This window comes from Crocuta crocuta, unplaced genomic scaffold (genome assembly GCF_008692635.1).
Source record: "Crocuta crocuta isolate KB4526 unplaced genomic scaffold, BGI_CrCroc_1.0 scaffold192, whole genome shotgun sequence".
Taxonomy (NCBI): Eukaryota; Metazoa; Chordata; class Mammalia; order Carnivora; family Hyaenidae; genus Crocuta; species Crocuta crocuta.
The window spans coordinates 1,648,333-1,669,074 of NW_027528803.1; the positions used below are offsets into that span (position 1 = coordinate 1,648,333).

The window sequence follows — 20,742 nt, forward strand, 5'->3', positions numbered from 1 at the left end:
CCAGCACCCCTGCCTCCCTGGCCGGCTGCTACTCCGCGCCTCGCAGGGCCCCCCTCTGGACGTGCCTCCTCCTGTGCGCCGCGCTCCGGACCCTCCTGGCCAGCCCCAGCAACGAAGGTAGTGTTGGGGGTGGGGACCGCGGCGACCCGGGGCGGAGGGGCGAGGCGGGGCCTGGAAGTGCGGGTGNCGCGGACGAAATCTCACCCCGCATCACGAATTAACATTCGTACGCTTTCGCTGGGCTTTTCGCTCCCCTCGGCTGTGGCCGGTTGCATTGTTTGGCGTTAGGTGCGGAGCGCCGCGCGAGGACCCTGCGTGTGCACCGAGGCTGGCCGGGGGGCTGGGAAGTTGGAAGCGGGGGCAAAGAGAGCTCTGAGACCCGCGCCAGAAGCTTGGGTGCGGCTGGGTCTCACTGGAAACGCGTGGGGAAGTGACATTTCGGGCTTGAGGGAGTGGGGACAGTTGGAAGCTCGGCGGCAACGATCTGGGGAGCGGTGGGCTTTTAGAACCGTTATTTGGGGCCGGTGATGGGAAATATTGTGGGGGCGGCTAGCTGCTTTTATTTTGGGGGAAAGTGCCTTCTGGAAGCTGTTATTTAGGGCAGCGCCAGATGCTATTCTGGGGTGGGTGGCAAGAGCTGTTATTTCTCGAGGGAGGGGAAGGGCGAAGGACAGAACGCGCCCCACACCGTGGGGTGCCCTTTACTTTGGGGGCTCACTATTGTAGCAAAGTGGAAGAAGGCGGGAAGGTGGGAGGCCACGGGAGGCGGAAGGGGGGTGGAGTGTCGCTGCCAGGAAGTTGCTGCTCAAACCCACCGGGGCTCGCCTCTCCTCGAGGGAAAAGCCCCGCAGCAGCCGGCACTGGGTCCTGGAGTCCCCCAGCCCCCGCCGCGCCCCCAGTGCTGCGCTCCGGACCCTGAAGGCTGTGCCCGCCTTCTCCTCGGCGAGGCCGGCCGGCCTCGCGGGGACNACAGAACCTTACAAAATTCCTTGCACTCCTAGGGCAGGGGACGCTGGACCGGAAAGATGAAGCAGCAGCCTCGGGGTCCTGTGAGTCCTCGTGACTGGCACGGGCTGTGTGGCTGGAGGAGAAGGCGCTGATCTGGTTTAGGAGCGCTGCCAGCCCCCTAGGAACCGTGTGAAAGCAGGGCAGATCCAGACCCCTGCCCCAGCCCATGAACTTCTCCCTTTAATCCTTACAATGTATTGTTTTAAATCTGATTTAAGGATTCTGTGTAGCTCACTCCATCCGTCTCCGTCTACCTAACCTACCCACCTATCTACCTGTGTAGTCATCTAGCTGTCGGCAATCTCCCATGCTTAATCCAAGCAATCCGCATTTTCCTCCCTTCCCGATAAAGTTGGAAAAGTGTTTTAAGTACTAGTCCTTTTATTAACCTCGCACGTTAGATTCATTATGTCAGAAGTCCGGAGGATTATGACAGGGTTTGAAGTCCTTTTATTAACTGCCTTATTCCACCGGAAGGGGCATCCTGGTTTGGATTTAAAGAGTGATAGTAATAGTAGTGTCATTCATCCTTTCCGGTTCCCATTTATGTTTCAGTTTCTCTCTCAGGTGTGATGGGGAGAGGGGTTTATGTAGAGATGAAAGGAAGTAGACGCTCTTGGTTAGGGAAGGGGAAAAATTAAAGTCTCAGGGAGGCTGGCGCTGAATGGGCACAAGGGCTGAGAAGCGCCGGGAAGAAGAGGCAGAGGGAAATGGAGGGAAGCTAGGAACTAGCACCGGTCTCTCAAGGTGCTGTAAGCAGAGCTCAAATCTTGTGGAAGGTAAATTGGTTTATATCACAGACCTAACACCCACTGGTTGTACTGTGCTTTCGCCAGCTAGCCTGATACACGGCAAAACTTGGGCTCTAGTGGGGGGTGGGGGAGTTGCAGGGGTCTATCACCAATTCACATAAAAGGAAATAAAATCGTATTAATTATATGACTTCGCCTCATTCATCCCATTTCTACCCAGCGGTTTTACATCTTTCCATTAGTATCATCTCAGACCATTACTTCTATTTTTGTATAAAATTTATGTTCACCCCTTTTTGCTTCTCCACATAAGGGTTATTATAAATCAAACAATATTAAGATATTAATAATAGCAGTTTATTTGTTTAAAGATTCCAATTGGGGTTTTTAAGTTTGATTTTGATTGCTTATTTCTGGAAGGTCTTGGAAGATCAGGGGCAGAAAGATTTGATGTATGTACTGCATCCATTAATAACTTGTTCACATATACTTTGCCTTCTGCAAGCTATAGATGCTATAGACTGTAGTGTAGTGTGCATGTGTATGTATGTATGTGTGTTATATATGTATATAATATGAATGTTCACATAATGTGAAAAAAATTCAAGGCAGATAGAGATAAATGTGAATTTACAGTCATTTGTATTCCAGTCATTTTTAAATTTTAACCTTAGTAGTCATAAATAAGCAGAGCTGAATGGGAAAAGCAAAGCATATATCTAGAATCTTAAATTGAGATTTAATAAACATTAGGATATGTTGGATAAAAGGCAGTAAGAGAAAAAAATGTACTTTTTAGACTGAATTCTAAGATAAGACAAATATACCTTTTGTTGTCTTTTTGCATACATTAGCCATAAATTACATGTGGAAGAAAGCTTTGAACTGCAGTGTAATACAAAAAACTTTTATTATAAAATAATTCAGAGGCATATTTAGCAAGAAAGTTATCTCTAAGATTGATCAAGCAGGACAAATAATAGCAAGTGTATCAACAAGTGAAAATGTTAATAGATTTAATAAGTAAAGGGAGCATGTCCACTGTTATGAATATTGGAGGTGGCCCTGAACTTATTCAGTAACTGCCACTTTTTGCTGTCTGGAGATATATTTGTAAACAAGCATTATTTGACAAGTGCTTTTCGCAGCAGGGATTCTTGGCCAATTACTGCTGAACAGCTCTGCATTGAAAATGATTCACCCGCAGTGAATCAAGCTTAATTCATTGAAGCTACAGTCAGTAATGTCCCAGTAAAGTGCTTCTGACAGTTGTCAGTAGTTTGTATTTGAAAAGTCCAGTTTCTTGTCTCTGAATGTTTTGTATGTTTGAGAAAGTGGGGTAGAGGGGCTCTTGGGGGGGAAAAATACACACGTACACACACAGAGTGAAAAAATTTTAGGCTAAACTTAAACAATCATAAAATTGTAGATGTCTTCAATGGAAAGAAAGGAAAAAGGAGTTTGTTTTAGGGTTTTTCTTGGTTTATAATAGGACCAGGCACATAAAACAGATTGGAGGACATAATAGATTTGTAAAACTAAATGGCTTTGTTTTGTGGCCTTGTCATCCTGTTATAATTCATTTCTTTTTAGATAAAACGGCAGGACCCCACAGAAAACGGACGGTAAAATCATTCCCTCACCAGGACACTACTGAACAGAAAAAGAGAGCAATTACCCATTTGAATCTTAGCTGGTTGGAAGTAGAAGAGGCCATGGAGAGTTTTGGCTCTTTGCTTTATAAGCCATGAAAGCGGGGCAGAGGGTTGACTCTTTAATTTTAAGCTTGTTTTGAGGTAAACAAAGACCTTGGGTGTCAGGGTGACAGGTATAAGGATTTCATTTCCTCACTTAAGACAGAGAAGAGGGTGGACAATTCCTGCATTTACAATGGAAATTTCTCCTTTTATTGACAATATTCTTGTAATATTGTGAATTATAAGTACTATTAATTCTTTATTTCAATCCACATAGGTTACAGTTGGAATGGGAAAAGGGTTTATCTTTATATACTTAGAAATGCATTACTGATCTTACCATTATTTATATTAATAATCTTCTTTACAAAATATCATTTAGAGTATCTCTGCACAAAATGTCAAAATCACATGTATAGCTATTTATAGACTAACATCCTCAAACTATTTAATTAAATATTTGACTTTATTCAATATTGCTACTGTTGAGAAAATGACTATGCTTTAGTTGTATCCACTACATTTTTGCTGTTGACTTGATCATTTTTATCTCCTTTGAGTGCTTTCTTATATATTTGCTTGAATGACTACTTAATTTCTCTTTCATTGAAAAGAAACCTACCTACCTTTTTGACTGTAAAAATAGACTATAATGTGCATTATTATATTTTATTAACTAATTATAGCTATTTTTACTTATATGAGTCAAACTTAATGTTCTTTTTTAAAAAGAAAAATGTGCTGCTAATATCTTGAATAACTAATGTAAAAAGTATTGATAACTCTATTTTTTTGCACTTAAGTTACCAGTATACTTCATTTTACTAATGGGTAGTTTTGATTTAAATTAGCAGAGGTACCTAAATATTCAAACACGATTTATGGCATTCTTGCCCATCTTAAAATAGTTTTACAGTTGTTTTCATGAAGCATCAAAATTACATGAAGTTTGAATATGCAGCCTTGCTGGTTATAAATCATTAAAAATTGATTATGGTATTTGTCCTTTTTTCCCTTTTAAGAAAGAGTGAATTTTTACTAAAAAAGCAATATGCAAACTAAATATGTGAACTGTCACCTTAGAGAATCAGAATGATTCCTGCAGTTAGTATCGCTAGTGTATGTATTTATCTGTAGAGCAGAAGAGCTCCTATTGGTTGCTCTACTGGGTAAATACACATTTTGTTATTTTATCAAAATCTATATAATCAGTTGGTGATTTCTTCAAAGGACTTATCCTAGTCTATTGTATACATAAGCACACTTAATGCTATTTTTAATTCACATTAAAATTTTTATCCCATGTTTTACCCCAGATGAGGCAGTACACTATTGTTTCTACGTGTACAAGCAGCTAAAAAATAAAATGAGTTCTAAAGACTTTGTAAGTACAGGTTAAAATGTTTTATATATTTTTAAAAAGCTTAATAATATATATCTTTGAAGTAATAGACACGATGGATTTATTCAGTAAGATGTACTTGATATAAGAAATAGATAAATAAGAGAAACTCTGATCTACTCATAATAATTTTTAAAGCACCATGTAGCGATTAGAAACCTGGAAGATTTGACAGTTATTCCCTGAAATCTTTTGGAAATCTCCTACTGGTTCTTTTAAAAATGTTTAAATTAAAAACTAAATGATTCACTCTTAAAACTTTCAAAACAATTATAGGAGAATCTCAGTTTATCATATATTTACTTTTTCTCTTTTTACTTTCTGACTTTCCAGACATTTCTTTATTCAGAATTAATGAAATAGATTTTATAGTGTTTGAACAAAAATTTTATTTTGATGAAGAAAAAATGTTTTAAATTCTAATTTCAAATTTGGACAATAGTTCATTATTGGTAATATATTTATTAATATATGTGAGGTGTCGCAATGAAGAATTTTCCACAAAAATAGTAGGATCAGCAATACTTAAATTGTACTATGAAATTGCTATTTGTAAATCATGGTACAAATAGATAGTAGCACAGGTATTCTTCAGTATTAAAACTTGATTGGAATTTTCATTTTTCTTTTGATGTTATAGATTTCATATATATAGAATTTACTCATCCCATTTATTCTGATAACATAAAATCAGAGGGTAGCTCTAATTTAAAATGTATATTATAATAGCTATAGAAAACAATGAAATAATTTAAAATGTAATTCTAATGAATGTATTTCATGAGAAATAGAGATTTTTAAATTCCCTTTTAGCTTCTTTCATTACTGTCTTAAATTCTTACTGAATATATTCTGTTAGTGAAAGCAAAAACATAATATATATAAATAGGAAAAGCACTGTAGGGTACTTAAGAATTTGAATTGTGTCTGGTAAAATGTGTTAATAGTTATGGTTAATAGACCATAATTTATGGTCTTGAGTTTTTTTGTTTTGTTGTTTTGTTTTGTAAAACTCAAGTATATCATCTTCTCCAGTGAGAATCTCAGGTGTTAAAAAGATATAAAATAAAACTAATTTAGTAGGTGTGCCACTAAAAGTTTTTGAAAACCCTATGGTTTAGTATGATGACATTTATTAACTATGATTTAATGTTAGTATAATTTTCAAATTATTTTTTATCTCTATTGATGTAAAGAAACCCTGAGGAGTCATTTCTACTATTTAGAAATTGCTCAAAATTATCTTTAAAAATGTGTGTGAACTTTGCCTTTAGAATACCACTTACAGGGGCACCTGGGTGGCTCAGTTGGCTGAGTGTTTGACTTCAGCTCAGGTCATGATCTCATGGTTCCTCTGTTCAAGCCCTGCGTTGGGCTCTGTGGTGACAGGTTGGAGCCTGGAACCTGTTTTGGATTCTGTGTCTTCCCTCTGCTCCTCCTTCTCCTCTCTCTCTCTCTCTCTCTCAAATAAATAAATATTAAAAAATTAGAATACCATTTACAATGCATTTCAGTTGAAGACAACCTAGTAGGTTCTATTTGTAATTATTAAGTTTTATTCTACCTCTGCTTTCCCTGTAGGAACCACAGCATTTAGTTCCTAATCAGTTTATGTGTTACTTTATTAATATCATTTAAATTGTTTCATAACTATTGGAGATCATACAAATCTTTGTTGGTCAAAAGTTGACCCTGGGTCATGGATTCTTTCCTCACGTGTTCACGGCTTTAATCATGGTGCATTTATTTAGCAGAGTGCAGTAATTTGGCCAGATGATGGTGCAGGTGCACATGGACAATTTTGGGGTGTGTAGAAAGGTCATGGTGAGGCTGGCACAAAGGGTGGGGAGGGATATCAAGGTGGTATCACTATGACATTGATATTAGTAATGTGTTCAGGTTTAATTTTATATATTATTTTTGAAAATGCTATTAATCCCTCCCCTCCCCCACATACACACATTCTAATTTTATATTTATTTCACTTTGAGGATATATATCCTAGCCTAAGGGGGGGGGGAGCTCTTTAGTTCATTTTTATTTCATCAGTTTAGTTTTTCTCCTTCTGTTTCTCTGTAAACTCTACTATTTTGTTGAGTCATGCCAAATACTTGTGGTGTTAGACACCCCGCAGATTAAATAATTGGGATTAAAGTGTCTGTGATGATTCTAATTCTGTTTTAGTTGCTGGACTATTGCCCAGGCCATCTTTTCCATCCATTACACATGTCTTCAGTTCTAACTAAACTGAGCTCATAACTCTGTTAAGTAAATGATTCTGGTAAAAAATAAAATAAAATGAAATGAAATAAAAAAAATGAAGAGCCAAAACCTGAGGCTTGAAATATTTTGCATATGCTTTGTGAGAAAATGTTCCTGGTTGGAAACGTGTTTCGGGCTAAGTATTGGAAGATTTAGAGAAAATACAGTCTGTTCCTTTACTCAGAGATGGGTAGTGTCTTTTTTTTTTTTTTTTTTTTTCCCTCTTATGATAATGTCACACTCTTATTTTTATCTGTCACATCTCCCTCCCTGGCCTCTTTCCTTCAATGCCTCCCTTCCTCTTTCACTTCCTTCCTTTCTCTCTGTCTCTCCAGCCCTTCTTTCTCCCACCTTTCCTGTCAGACACTCCATTCCTACAAAGTCAAAGTGAGCTAAGAGGATAATAGCCCATATTGGTTATGTTCTGACAACCCCAAGGAAGCCATGATGTCAAATTAGGTGACAAGCAATAGTTTTCTGTTAAATAAATCATGGGACCCACTCTCTAAAGGTAAAGAGCAGATGGTTGACTTAATTCATAAATGAGAAATAGAGGAATATAAGGTGTTTCTATGAGTTTTGTGTTTCTTAAAAGATAGCTCACTTGTTTTCTTTGCACTGGCTGTAACTTCTCTGGTTCCAGGATGCTTGTTAATGTCTTTTCTGTGTAAAGACAAACTCAGCAGGTAGATCTGGCTGGCACTGGTTCAGCCCAGCAGTCCTCAGCAGGAGCTTTCTCTGTGAGCCCAATCCTGGCTGTCACCCAGACTCCTCCCTTTCCTTGTGTGCTAGCTGGACAGGTGAGGCCGGCCACATGGTCTTGTGGAAGATAGCAGTGGACTCCTTTCTCCCTGAAGAGTTTTGCTCTGGGCAGTGTAATCAGTCTTCTACAAGGGTGTACAAGCAGCCTTCAGAGAAAAACAGAAAGTACTTGGAAACTGCTGTGTCTGAAGGATTTGAGCTATGTCCAGTTTCAAACCATCTTATTTGATTTCACTGGAAGGGGCTGGGGAGCAACAATAACAATAGAACCACTTAATCTTGCATATTGGGAGTCACTCTTTTTTTTTTTTAATGTTTATTTATTTTTGAGAAAAAGTGTGTGAACAGCGGTGGAGGAGGGGTAGAGAGAGGGAGACACAGCTTGAAGCCGGCTCCAGGTTCTATGTTGTCAGCATATTGCCCGACACGGGGCTCAAACTCACAGAACATGAGATTATGACCTGAACTGAAGTTAGATGTTTAACCAACTGAGCCACCCAGGCGCGCCCTACTGCCTTTTGATTTAAGCTTATGAAACAAAAGTTGGAAAATGATTAATATTATAGAATTACAGAAAACGAAGGAAAGACAGAACTCTGACTTTGAAATTCAAAAACAAACTCATCTTGTTTTTTGGTTTTTTTTTGGTTTTGGTTTTGTTTTGTTTTTGGCTAATCTCCATTGCTTACCAACTCTAAGTTCTGTGGACACTCAGTTAGTTGCTTTTTTCTTGACCTCAGTTCATTTATTTGTAATTTGGACTTCCTACTTTACATAATTGTTGTGGAGAACAAACAAAATGAAAACGTTCTAATTTGGTGGAGAACTTCACCATTGAAAGTCCTGGGAGTATGGTGATTAAAGCCCCACACAGTGCATGCATGCAGACACCTCACTTGCTGTAAGGATCAGGATGCATGAAAGCACTGCGTGCAGTCCTTTTATTTTTAAGCTTAAACTATGTGAGGAAATTTCCTCAAGATAAGGAGTATAAAATATCCCACTTTTGTAAATCTAACAGAATTATGGATTTGGTAAACACTTTACTAGTGCTTCAATGGCATGGAAGTGGCCCATGCCCTTGAAGCCTCTGTAGCTTAATTTTAATTAACTTCATAATAATTGTGCCTCTTACTGGGTAGTGCTGAATGGGGAGATGTGAAGACCATGAAATGAGCTCTACCCTATATTAGTGGAATGGTCTTGAACCGTCTATCTCAGATTGCACATAGTTCAAATGAAGTATTAACACCCACTCACAGGGTTGTTATGAAAATAATATAAGAATGTATATATGTTGCCTGATAAAATTTCTAGAAAAAAGTAGTTATGCAACTACAGATATAAAGCTCTGTATTTCCCCCACTATGAAATCTAGGCTATTTTAAATTTTCACATTTACAGGTTATCATCTCTCTTGCACTGGATGATTAAAAGGAAACTGGGACAGGAGAACAGTCTAAAAAAGTATTGCATGTGCAAATATTCCATAGAGCTATCTGAGATAAAAATCAATGACATGATGTTATCTGAATTTTTCTGCTTGTTTCCTCATTATCTGCTATTGAATACTGGGATTTGATTTGGAAATAGAAAACCATCAGTATAAGGATCATGGGTTGTAAATGTTGCATTTTACCTCATTATTCCCCAGGTAGAGGTCACATGTTGCTTATTAGCCACAAAACATATCAAGAGCTATCTTCAAATATTTTAGGTATTTATTCCTAGGATAGTATGTTGTCAGTTTTATCTATTAGAGAGTTTTATCTTTTAGAGAGATAAATAGATAAGTAGATAGCCATTGAAATGACCCCGTGGATAGTTCAGAATTAAATTCTTAGAAATTTCTTGAAATAAATGTCTGACATTATAATTTGACATTACTGTTTTAGTCTGAAATATACAATTTTCTGGTCTATTCAATTATATTCAGAATTTGAAATACTACTAGGAAATAGAATTTGTTTATTCTTTCAGAAAAGTTTAATATAATTCTGTGAAGGCTTATCCTTTTTTACATAGGTGAACATAAACAGGTGTAAGGAAGTTTAGAATGTATTATATTTAGAACTGCTTACGAAATGTATGACTATTTGCGTGCAAGTGAGTACACATACCTGTGAAACATAATTATAGCTAACATTGATTATTGACATACAGTGTGCCAGACATTTGTACTAGTTAGTTTACACATAAATTGATTTCTTTTCCTCAAAACAAGCCTACAAAATAATAATAGTAATAATAATAATAATAATAATATTTCTGTTTTACACATGAGGAAAGTGAGCAAAGAATGGTTAAATAACTTACCCAGCTTCAAATCTGAAAGTGGAAGAAATCTGCATTCAAATTAAGGTAGTCTGACTCCAGTACTGCTCTTACCAACTCTTCTATACCAGGAGAGACTGTTGACTAAAGTCCTCCAGATATCCACAGTTACTCTCACCCTCACCATCTAAGTAATGGCTCTTTCCACAGACAGTGGGAAGTGTAGTAAAAGTACACACAAAATTCATGTACAGTCAAGGGGGTATTTTCTGTCCAGGTCATTTGTAGCTCTGATTTTTTTTCCATCTCAATAAATAGTTGATAAACTGTCCAAAGACTCTTATCCGCTGATATGCCCCATGTTGACATCTCCTCTCTCCATTGCCCAGAACCCCACCAGCACAAGGCAAGATCTCTTCCCACACATTGCTTCCTTTTCATTTCAGGGCATGTATTTTTCAGTTTTTAAATTGTTTTTTGTTAATTTAGTATATAAGCAACCCAGTTCCCAGTCCCTAGCTCATGCTAAACTCTAGAAATAGCTTTGTATACCTGAAACCCCATTAAGAAATTCTCTTAGAGGAATGATGGCACTAAGATGGTGATGTATGGTGTTAGTGACTTCTGCACCCCTCACAAGAACAACTAACAACTATTCAAGAACAAGACACAATTGAGAAAATCCTAGAACATGGGTTGAGGCTAAAGAACTTCCACAAACCACATAGACCAAGACAGACTACACTAGAAGGGTAAGACAAACTGCTACATCTTGACCACATTGCCTTTCCCCAGGCCAGTGCAGCACAATGCAGAGAGGTCTCCCCTGAGCTCTGGTTCCTCTAGTGGGAAAAGAAAACACAGAGGGGACAAGATTCCCCCAGCATTGTGAGTCACTTTTGTAGGAGCCCCTGCTCTGATCTTATACCAAGGGAACTGCAGGAAAATCTGCACTTTGGCCACTGGGAATCTTACTGCCATGGAGAAAGGGGAAGGGGCTTTCAACAACCAGCACATGCATCATGGCAGACAAAGTTCATACCTGTAGCACCCAAGTAAAAACCCCAACCAGGGGTTTTGCTCATCTGCAGAGCCAAGTGAGAAGTGTACTTTGACTAGGAAAGAGGGAAGGGTGCAGATCTGCCTGATTTGGATCCTCAAAGGAGGAATTTTGCCAATCCTAGAGTCCAGTTTGCCCATCCCCAGTCAAGGAGCTGCCTCATAGCCTTACCTTCTGTGAAGAGTGGTCCGAAGGGCTAGAGACAGCTCCTGGAGGCTGTGTAGCCCAGCAGAGCTCAAGTTGAGAGGCAGGCAGGCAAAGCCAGTAGTTTGCAGAGGAAAGCCAGTAGCTCTGTTCTGTTAAGAGACTTCAGGTGTTGGGTCAGCTTGAGTTAAGATAAAAAGCAAAGAGTTTATTAGCTTTAGAGTTGCTTCTTCCACCCCAACAAGAAATTTAATTTGTGTTTCTACTCAGTACTAAATACTGCCTTTGACCTGTCCAACCAGGAAGTGAAACTGGAGCACACAGGAAACTGTGTAACCCATCCAATAGTCCTATATGCAGTAGCACTTAACCGAGACCACATCTGTGAAACAAAACTGGTGGACTCATGTGACCAAGGAATTTAGTGCACAGTCTTCTCTGATTCAGGTCTGCAAACCACAAGTTATACATCCCTGGGTCCTGTCCTGCCAGGTTGGGGAAATAAATTCATATCCCTGTCTACTACTAACTATAGCATCCAGCCCTATTTAGTGAACCTGACCAGAGAATTTGGGCAACTGTGGAGCCCATCTAACAGCCTCACTTGAGTAGGCAGCAAAACCAGCAGTCTTATCCAACTTTTCTCAGCAAGCAGTACAAGCCCCATCCCTTCCTCGGGGCTTAAACTATTGCCTCTCCTCAAAATAGACCATAATAGCAGGCTTCACCTGCCCAAGGACATTATCACTGAACACACACAAAAATCCCAACTGAGCTGACTGGTGAATAACTATCTCTGTCAAAGCAAACCTGTAAAGTCTGGAAGAGGAGCCCCAATACTCAAATGTGCAGATACCAACGTAAGGAATCCAAGATCACAAATAAAATCAGGTAAATACGACATCACCAAAGACATTTAATAAAGCTTTAATAATTGACCCTAAAGAAATGTAGATCTGTGAACTGCCAGACAAAGAAATCAGAGTAAAAGAAGTTGAGAAAACAATGCATGAACAAAACAAGAAGTTTGACAAAGAAATAACAACCATCGAAAACAAATAGAATTCCTAGAACTGAAAAATACCGAGGTGCTTAGGTGACTCAGTCAGTTGAATGGCTGACTCTTGATTTTGGCTCACATCATGATCTCATGGTCATGGGATCAAGCCTCATGTTGGGCTCCATACTGGGCATGAAGCCTGCTTGGGATTCTCTTTCTCTTTCCCTCTGCTCCTCTTCCCCACTTGCTCGTGCTGTCTCTCTCTCTCAGAAAAGAAAAATACAATAACTGTACTGAAGATTTCAATAGAAATCCTCAAAAGTAAACTCAGCCATGCTAAAGAAGGAATTAGCAACCTAGAAGATAGGACATTAAAAATTATCCAGAGGAGAAAAAAAATAAGAAAGGAAGGAAAGAAGGAAGGAAGCAAGCTTATAATAATTATGAGATACAATGAAAAGAAACAATATTCACATTATGGAAATTGCAGAAGGAGAAGACAAAAACAAAGAATATATAAGTAATAACAGCTGAAAATGTTTTGAACTTGCAGAGAGAAATAGACATCCAGGTCCCTGAGGCCCAAAATACCCCAAATAGGTTGAACCCAAATAGGGCTTCACTGAAACACATTATAATTAAATTTTTAAAAGTCAAAGATTAGGAAATAATTGGAAAAGCAGCAGAATAAAAGGGAGAAATTATGTACGTACGACCATCATCAGACATCTCAACAGAAACTTTTCAGGCCTAGAGACATGACATATTCAAAATATAGAGAAAAAATAACTGTCAACCAAGAATTATATACCCAGCAAAGCTCTCCTTCAGAAACAAAAGCTGAGGGACAGTATTTGTGTCTTTGTTTATTTTTAAGAGATAGAGGGTGTGAACAGGGGAGAGGGCAGAGTGAGAGTGAGAGAGAGAGAGAGAGAGAGGAGAGAGTCTTAAGCAGGCTCCATGCTGAGTGTGAAGCCTAATGTGGGGCTGGATCCCATGACCCTGGGATTATGACCTGAGCCAAAATCAAGAGTCAGACTCTCAACTGACTGAGCCATGCAGACATCCCTTGAGAGAGTTTATTACCACCAAACTTGGCTTTACCAGAAATGCTAAAAGGAGTTATGTGACTGGAATGTTAATTAACAACACAAAAACAGGAAAAAGTAGTGTAAATTTCACCAGTAGCGGTATATATATAGTCATAGTTAAATTCTGCAGTATGGTAATAAAGGAGCATAATTCACTTACAACTCTAAGTTTAAAAGTTTTTCTAAGTGATAAAAAAATAACCACAACTGCGGTAATGTTATTACTTACACAATTAAAAAAATGTGTAGATTGTAACAACAATAATCTAAAATGTGAAGGGGAGGAGAAGTAGAAGTATAAAGTTTAGGAATTATATTGAAGTTAAGTTGTTTTTGGTTTAAAATATGGTATTATAACCTTAAAATCATTTATATAAACCTCATGGTAACCTCAAGGGAATATCCTGTGGTAATTATCCAAAAGAAAATGATAATGAAGTCAAACTATACTGTTAGCAAAAGGCATCAAAACACACAGAGAAACGGATGAGAAACAAGGAACAGTGGATCTACAAAACATTTGGAAATTATCAAAATGGCAGTAGTTAAGCCTTTACCTATCAATATGCACATACTTCAGAGATATTGCAGGTTTGGTTCCAGACCACTACAATAAAGCAAATATCACAATAAAGCAACACAAATAATTTTTTGGGTTTCTTGGTGTATATAAAAGTTATATTGACACTATACTGTACTTCTTTAAGTGTGCAATAGCATTATGCCTAAAAAAAAATGTACATACCCTAATTAAAAATACTTTATTGCTAACTATCATCTGACCTTTCAGCAAGTTATAATCTTTTTATTGGTAAAGGGTCTTACCTAATGTTGATGGCTGCTGACTGATTAGGGTGGTGGTTGTTGAAGACTGGGATGGCTGTGGCAATTTCTTAAAAATGAGACAACAGTGAAGTTTGCCACAGATGGAATTTTCCTTTCATGAATGATTTCTCTGTAGCTGGAAATGCTGCTTGATAGCATTTTATCCACAATAGAACTTCTTTCAAATTGGAGTCAGTCTTCTCCAACTCTGCCACAGTTTTATCAATAAAGTTTATATAATATTCTAATCCTTTGTCATTTCAACAATCTTCACAACATCTTCACCAGGAGTAGATTGCATCTCAGGAAACCACTTTCTTTACTCATTCATAAGAAGCAATTCTTCTTCTGTTAAAGTTTTATCATGAGATTACAGCAATTCAGTCACATCTTCAGGCTCCACTTCTAATTCTAGTTCTCTTGCTGTTTCCACCACTGTGACTTCCTCCACTGAAGTCTTAACACCTCAAAGTCAACCATGAAGTTTGGAGTCAACGTCCTCCAAACCTTTGTGAGTGTTGATATTTGGACTTCTCATGAATCATGAATGTTCTTAATGGCATTTAGATTGGTGAATCCTTTCCAGAAAGCTTTCAATTTACTTTGCCCAAATCCATCAGAGGAATCACTATCCATGGCCTCTGTAGCCTTATGAAATGTATTTCCTAAATAATAAGATTTAAAAATGAACATTACTCCCTGATCCATGGGCTGCAGAATGGATGTTGTGTTATTAGGTATCAAAAACACATTAATTTCATTGTACATCTCTGTCAGAGTTCTTGGGGTGATCCCATGTATTGTCAATGAGAAGTAGTATTTTGAAAAAAAAATTTTTCTGGGCGATAGATTTCAACAGTGAACTTAAAATATTCAGTAGCCATGTTGTAAACAGATGTGCTGTTGTCATCCAGGATTTGTTGTTCCATTACCAGAGGACAGGCACAGTATATTTAGAGGAGTTTTAAAGGCCCTAGGATTTTCAGAATGGTAAATAAGTATTTAATTCAGCATGTAGTCACTAGCTGCTTTAGTTGATAACAAGAGAGTCAGTCTGTCCTTTGAAGCTTTAAAGCCAGGCATTGATTTCTCCTTTCTAGCTACAAAAGTCCTAGATGATGTCGTCTTCAATATAATGTTGCTTTGTCTACATTGAATATTTGTTGTTTAATATAGTCATTTCTACTGATTAACTTTATTAGATCATCTGGATAGCTTGCTGCAACTTCTACCTGAACACTTTGCTGGAGGTAGAAGTTGCTTTTTTGTTATGGAAATCACTTCTTTCCTTACACCTCCTGAAACAATCTCTGCCAGTGTCTAATGAGTTATGACCTTGCTCTGGATTAGGCTTTAGTTTAAGGAACTGTTGTGGCTGGTTTCATCTAATTCACACCCCTAAAATGTTTCTTCATATTAGCAAACAGGCTGCTTTGATTCTTACCATTCATGTGTTTACTGGGTAGCACTTTTATTTCCTTCAAGAACACTTCCTTTGTAGTCACAACTTGGCTAGTGCTTTTTGCAAGAGGCCTAGCTTTTTGGCCTATCTCCACTTTTGACATGCCTTCCTCACTAAGTTTAATCATTTTTAGCTTTGGATTTAATGTGAGAGATATACAACTCTTCCTTTCACTTGAACACTTGGAGACTTCTGTAGGGTTATTAGTTGTTCTAATTTCAGTATTGTCTTTTCTCAGGGAATTGGGAGGCCAAAGGAGAGGGAGAGGAGAGAGGGCTATGTGGCTGATCAGTGGAGTAGTCAGAATACACACAATATTTACCACCTAAGTTTGCCATTGACTGTGGGTGTAGTGTGTGGCATTGCAAAATAATTACAATAGTAACACCAAAGATCAGTGATTACAGATCACTATAACAAATATAATAATAATGAAAAAGTTTGAGATATTACAAGAATTACCAAAATGTGACAAAAAGGCACAAAGTGAGCAAATGCTGTTGACAAAATGTCACTGATAGACTTGTAGTCACAAATCTTCAATCTGTAAAAAATACAATATCTACAATGTGCAGTAAAGTGAAGTGCAGTAAAATGAGGTATGTCTGTGTAGTGATGTATGTCAATTATTCTAAAAAAAAAAACTGGAAAAAAAAGTATACTGAAAAATAAATCCTCCCTTGCAGAGTGTTATCTATTGCTGATCATTGCCTTTGCTCTCTTGAGAATCGAGGGTAGTTTTGAAAATACAGTTTTGCCTTAACTCATGGTATTATATTTTTTTAGGCAATGCTACTTCTTTGTAACAAGTGATGAGACTGAAAGCTTCAGTGAGAAACATATTTTCCTTTGTCTTCTATCAAAGCCACCCACTTGAGTGCTGTTTTTTTTTCTTTTTATATACAGGGTTATATTGAATAGTTTATAATCACTTTGATGTAGTTTACATTACTAAACTACTCTATAGTTTACCAAGTGTGGTACCCTCTATTATTTTATGAGAATATCATTTTTAAAAAAGCCTTTATGAATCAGTATCATAAACAAAGGAACCAAGACAAGAAAGTTTGATCTATTAAAAAATCAGAACTCACTGTAAAGCAAAAGTCTTATGACTATAGAACCAGGACTTCACTTCACTTCAAAAGGCAGAGTTTAAAGGGTACAGGCTCAGGAGTCTGGCTGAACCACTTAGAGCTGTGTGACTTAGGGAAAGCTAGAAAACCTACCTGTACCTCGGCTTTCTTGTTTGGAAATATTAATACAGTTTAGACTTGCAAAAATTAAGTGAATTAATGTCTGTCGTGTTCTGTTAAAAGTTCTGGTACATAATAAACATTATATGTGTTAAATATTACATGTACTAAAAAAATATCGTGTGGTCTGGCACTTTGATCTTTAGCAAGGGCTAATTTTCTACATTAGTGAGTACTGTCTAATATCTGTTGTAAATGGAAATGCCAGAACAAACACACTTGACTTTAGCTGAATTGTTCAAGTAACCCTTGTTTACTTCCTGAGTAAATCCTTCAGTGGCTCTTCAGTGACCTCACGTTATCTATACCATGGAATACTACATGGCAATGAGAAACAATGAAATCTGGCCATGTGTAGCAACATGGATGGACCTTGAGGGTGTTATGCTGAGCGAAATAAGTCANGGCCCACTTCTTCTGCTACTTCCCTCCTGTCTCCACATCCCAGGGCTCCTGTGTGGGACACATTCTGGCAGTGCATTGCATTCTGGGTGCTTGGTGGAGAGCACTCAGCTCCCATCTTCACCTAAGTAACTTGATCTTTATCCCTAGGTCTATATGGTAAGACCCTTCTCCATATTCTCCAAAGTTCTGTGCCAATTCTTATTCCATGTATAGCTTATACCACTGAAATGGAACTGAGTTTTTTCTTGTTTGTACAGTTCTGATATTGGATCAGAATAGAAATCACTGTCAAAAGTAAATGTTAATCAAAGAAAATTTCTCTTCTAAACTAAGAATTTCTTTTGAACAGAGTTCATGTGATTTACCAAACAAAGCAAGTTAATTTCAAGATAACTGGCAGTAGGTTATTTTGTTTGTTTGTTTTCTGCCTTTACCACATGTATCAATATGAAGAAAGATTTGCTTCTCTGTAAACTTGGTGAGAACAAACCTCAATGCCTGACATTCCATATGGAGTATGAACAAAGTATGTTACACTCTGAATTTATTTTTAATGAATGAATGTTTATTGAGTCATGTCTTTGTTTCTCTAAAGACACTGCTTTTAACCACAGCCAGTCTTATTGCTGTCTGTTGGTAGAGTCAATGTAACACTTTCCCTAAATTCATAACTAATAGTTTAAAGTTTCTGGCATTTTAGAGTCTTTTCCAAACTAAGAAGTTGCCAACTAAAGGACTGTATGATTTTGCCAACCCAAACAGGTTAATAACAATAAATTTACAGTACAATACTTTAAGTTTACCAAAAAGAAAATCAATGAGAAGAAACTTCTACTGATTAAAACATGACTAGAAAATAATTAGTAGGTATCTTGTGGCCTTGATATCTTTGTGCTTTAATCTTCTATTACTTTCCTCCTTTCTTATGAGAAATTCTCAGAATTCATATTACCTGAGCCACTATCTGCCAACTGAAGTAATTTTTTCTGCTTTAATAAAGCATGATCTATTTTTACCTCTAGAAAAACAATTAATATAAAACATGTTTTTTAATGGTTTAAATTTCTTGGGAGGAGATATAGATTTACTCTTTCATTTCTAGATTTCCTGGATTTTTTAGACTGTCACTTACTTTATGAAGCAGTTTAGATTTAGAACTTGGTAGGAGTTCTTAATATTGCAAGGAAAATAGTAGGAAAATGGATAATGTAACAACTCTGTGAACAGAATGACATTAAAAATAAACTTACTAAAGGAGAAAGTTTAAAATGTAATGATGAGTGTCTTTTTATGTAGAGTTTGGTTACTGTTTGGTTACTGTATTTAATTCTAACCAATGTCTAATTACCATATTTAATGAACTATCCCTTTTGGACATATATTCATTTATTCTAATATATATATCAGAAATATCAGTAGGTTGATATTGTGTTCTACTGAGCTGAGAAATCTTTGAAGTGAGTCTTTCTCTAGATGGGAGGGATAATAATGATAATTGCTATGAAGACTATTACCGCATAATCTTTAATTCTCACAACAACCTCGTGAAATGGATATTATTATTCCCAGTTTGTTAGTGAGAGATTGGGTTTGAGAGAAATCAGGTAACATGCATCGGGTCACACACAAAATACACTGACAGGATAGGAGCCAGGTGTGTTTGATGCTAAAGCTCTTGGTTCCACCCACTATGCTAGAGATTGCATATATCTGAATGTACTTTGTATTGTGAGTTATACTTCATTTGTGCATACTGTTGTCAAACCATTTTTCAATGAAAGAATCACGTTTTATTTTAAAAATCACATGTTTTATAGAAAACCAATAAACATAAGAATAATACAAATACAGGCAATGTATAGAGATACATGGAAAGCTTCTATTAAGAAAATCTCACTATCATCAGTGCTAAAGCAAATGGAAAAGAAACATTTAAGTACAGCTTTCTGTTAGATGGCTATCATTTCCTGGTACAAAACTTGTCAGTTTATGTCAGGAAAAAAACATTTTTTTCCGGACTCTGGAATTTGAGAGAAGCTGGTCACAGTGATATTTGTGTTTGGGGTATTGGACAATGCATGAATAATAGTCCTAATGATTTTTTCAAAATACAGAGAACTGATTTGCATTTAATAGGTTCTTATATAAGTCATTGTTGAAAGCCAAGGACATAATATTAGTAGTGGTTTACAAGCTCTTTTTTTTTTTTTTAAGCAGCAAAAACTAATTCAAAAGAAATCAGTGTGGAAGCTCAATATGTGAAGCAGATAATAACAGAGTTGTTGGGTTTCCTGGCTGTGTTTTCACCTCTCCTTCCTTTCAATAAAATATGTTTGTGCCTCTGAGACAGCTCTTTAGAACCACAGGGCCATGTTGAATTGAGTATGGAGACTGCTATGTTAAAATATAAAAGGAAAGTTTCATAGATGATCAGTATGCTATGATCTTGACTTGTAGCTTTCTGGCAGACTAACTGAAAAAGAAATTATAATATGTGGTCAGGTTTAGTTTGAACCTAATCTATAGGTGCTCATCACAACCAACCTTAAAACATTATTAAATATAGCATGTCTTGGGCCCTCTTGGACTTACTGATGAAGATTCATTAAACTTCTGTGGAAATCTATAAACTTAGAATCTGGGAACCTGTAGAACATCTATAGATACATTCTGACTTTTGTTAGAAAGCCTCACTTAGGACATAGCTGCTCAAAGTGAAATCTGTGGCCTGGTTGATGTCAATCTGCAGTGGTATCAATACAAAGATAAAGCGTTAGCTTTTCCAGACTCTGGAGATTTGATATTGCCACAGCAATCCAGCTGTGTGATAGGTAGACTTGCCACATTGAACAGCGCATAGCACAATTCTAATGTTGTTTGACTTGAATTGGATATAAGAACCACTTGGGTGGTGGGTATTTTCTAAGATGCAGTTTCCTGGACTCCACCTGATATCCTAATTTTGTGGGTTTTAGAAGGAGCCAATGGATTTACATTTCTAAAGAGCACTATAAGTGATCCTACTGCTGATTCTAGAAACATCACACTTTAAAAAAATATCTTTATATATATATGTAAATAGATACAGATGACACATAAATGACTAACACTCAGGAAATGCTATATAAATATATTAATCTCAAAAAGGAGAGCATAAAAATGTGCTAAGGCTGAAGGTGATGTATATTAGAATTCAGATAACACTATACACAGTAAGGAATTATAAGGTAGAGATATAATTATAGACTTGTAAAAGCAAATATAAAAATGCAAAAGAAAAAACATTCTAAGTATAGTTTCATATATAGTCAATGATAGAGCCATTGATATCAGGACTGATCC

General features: G+C 37.1%; 1 protein-coding gene across 3 annotated transcripts in view; it reads left to right on the forward strand.

The window, feature by feature from the left end:
* The first annotated feature begins 40 nt into the window (after nucleotides 1-40).
* Nucleotides 41-20,742, forward strand: part of EPHA5 (EPH receptor A5) — a 340,313-nt gene continuing 319,611 nt past the window's right edge. For 2 of the 3 annotated variants that reach the window (XM_077755696.1, XM_077755697.1), the window contains exon 1: nucleotides 41-117. The gene's annotated coding sequence lies outside the window, so the exon portion shown is untranslated. The remainder of the gene's footprint in view (nucleotides 118-20,742) is intronic. The other variant, XM_077755695.1, reaches the window with a different exon arrangement.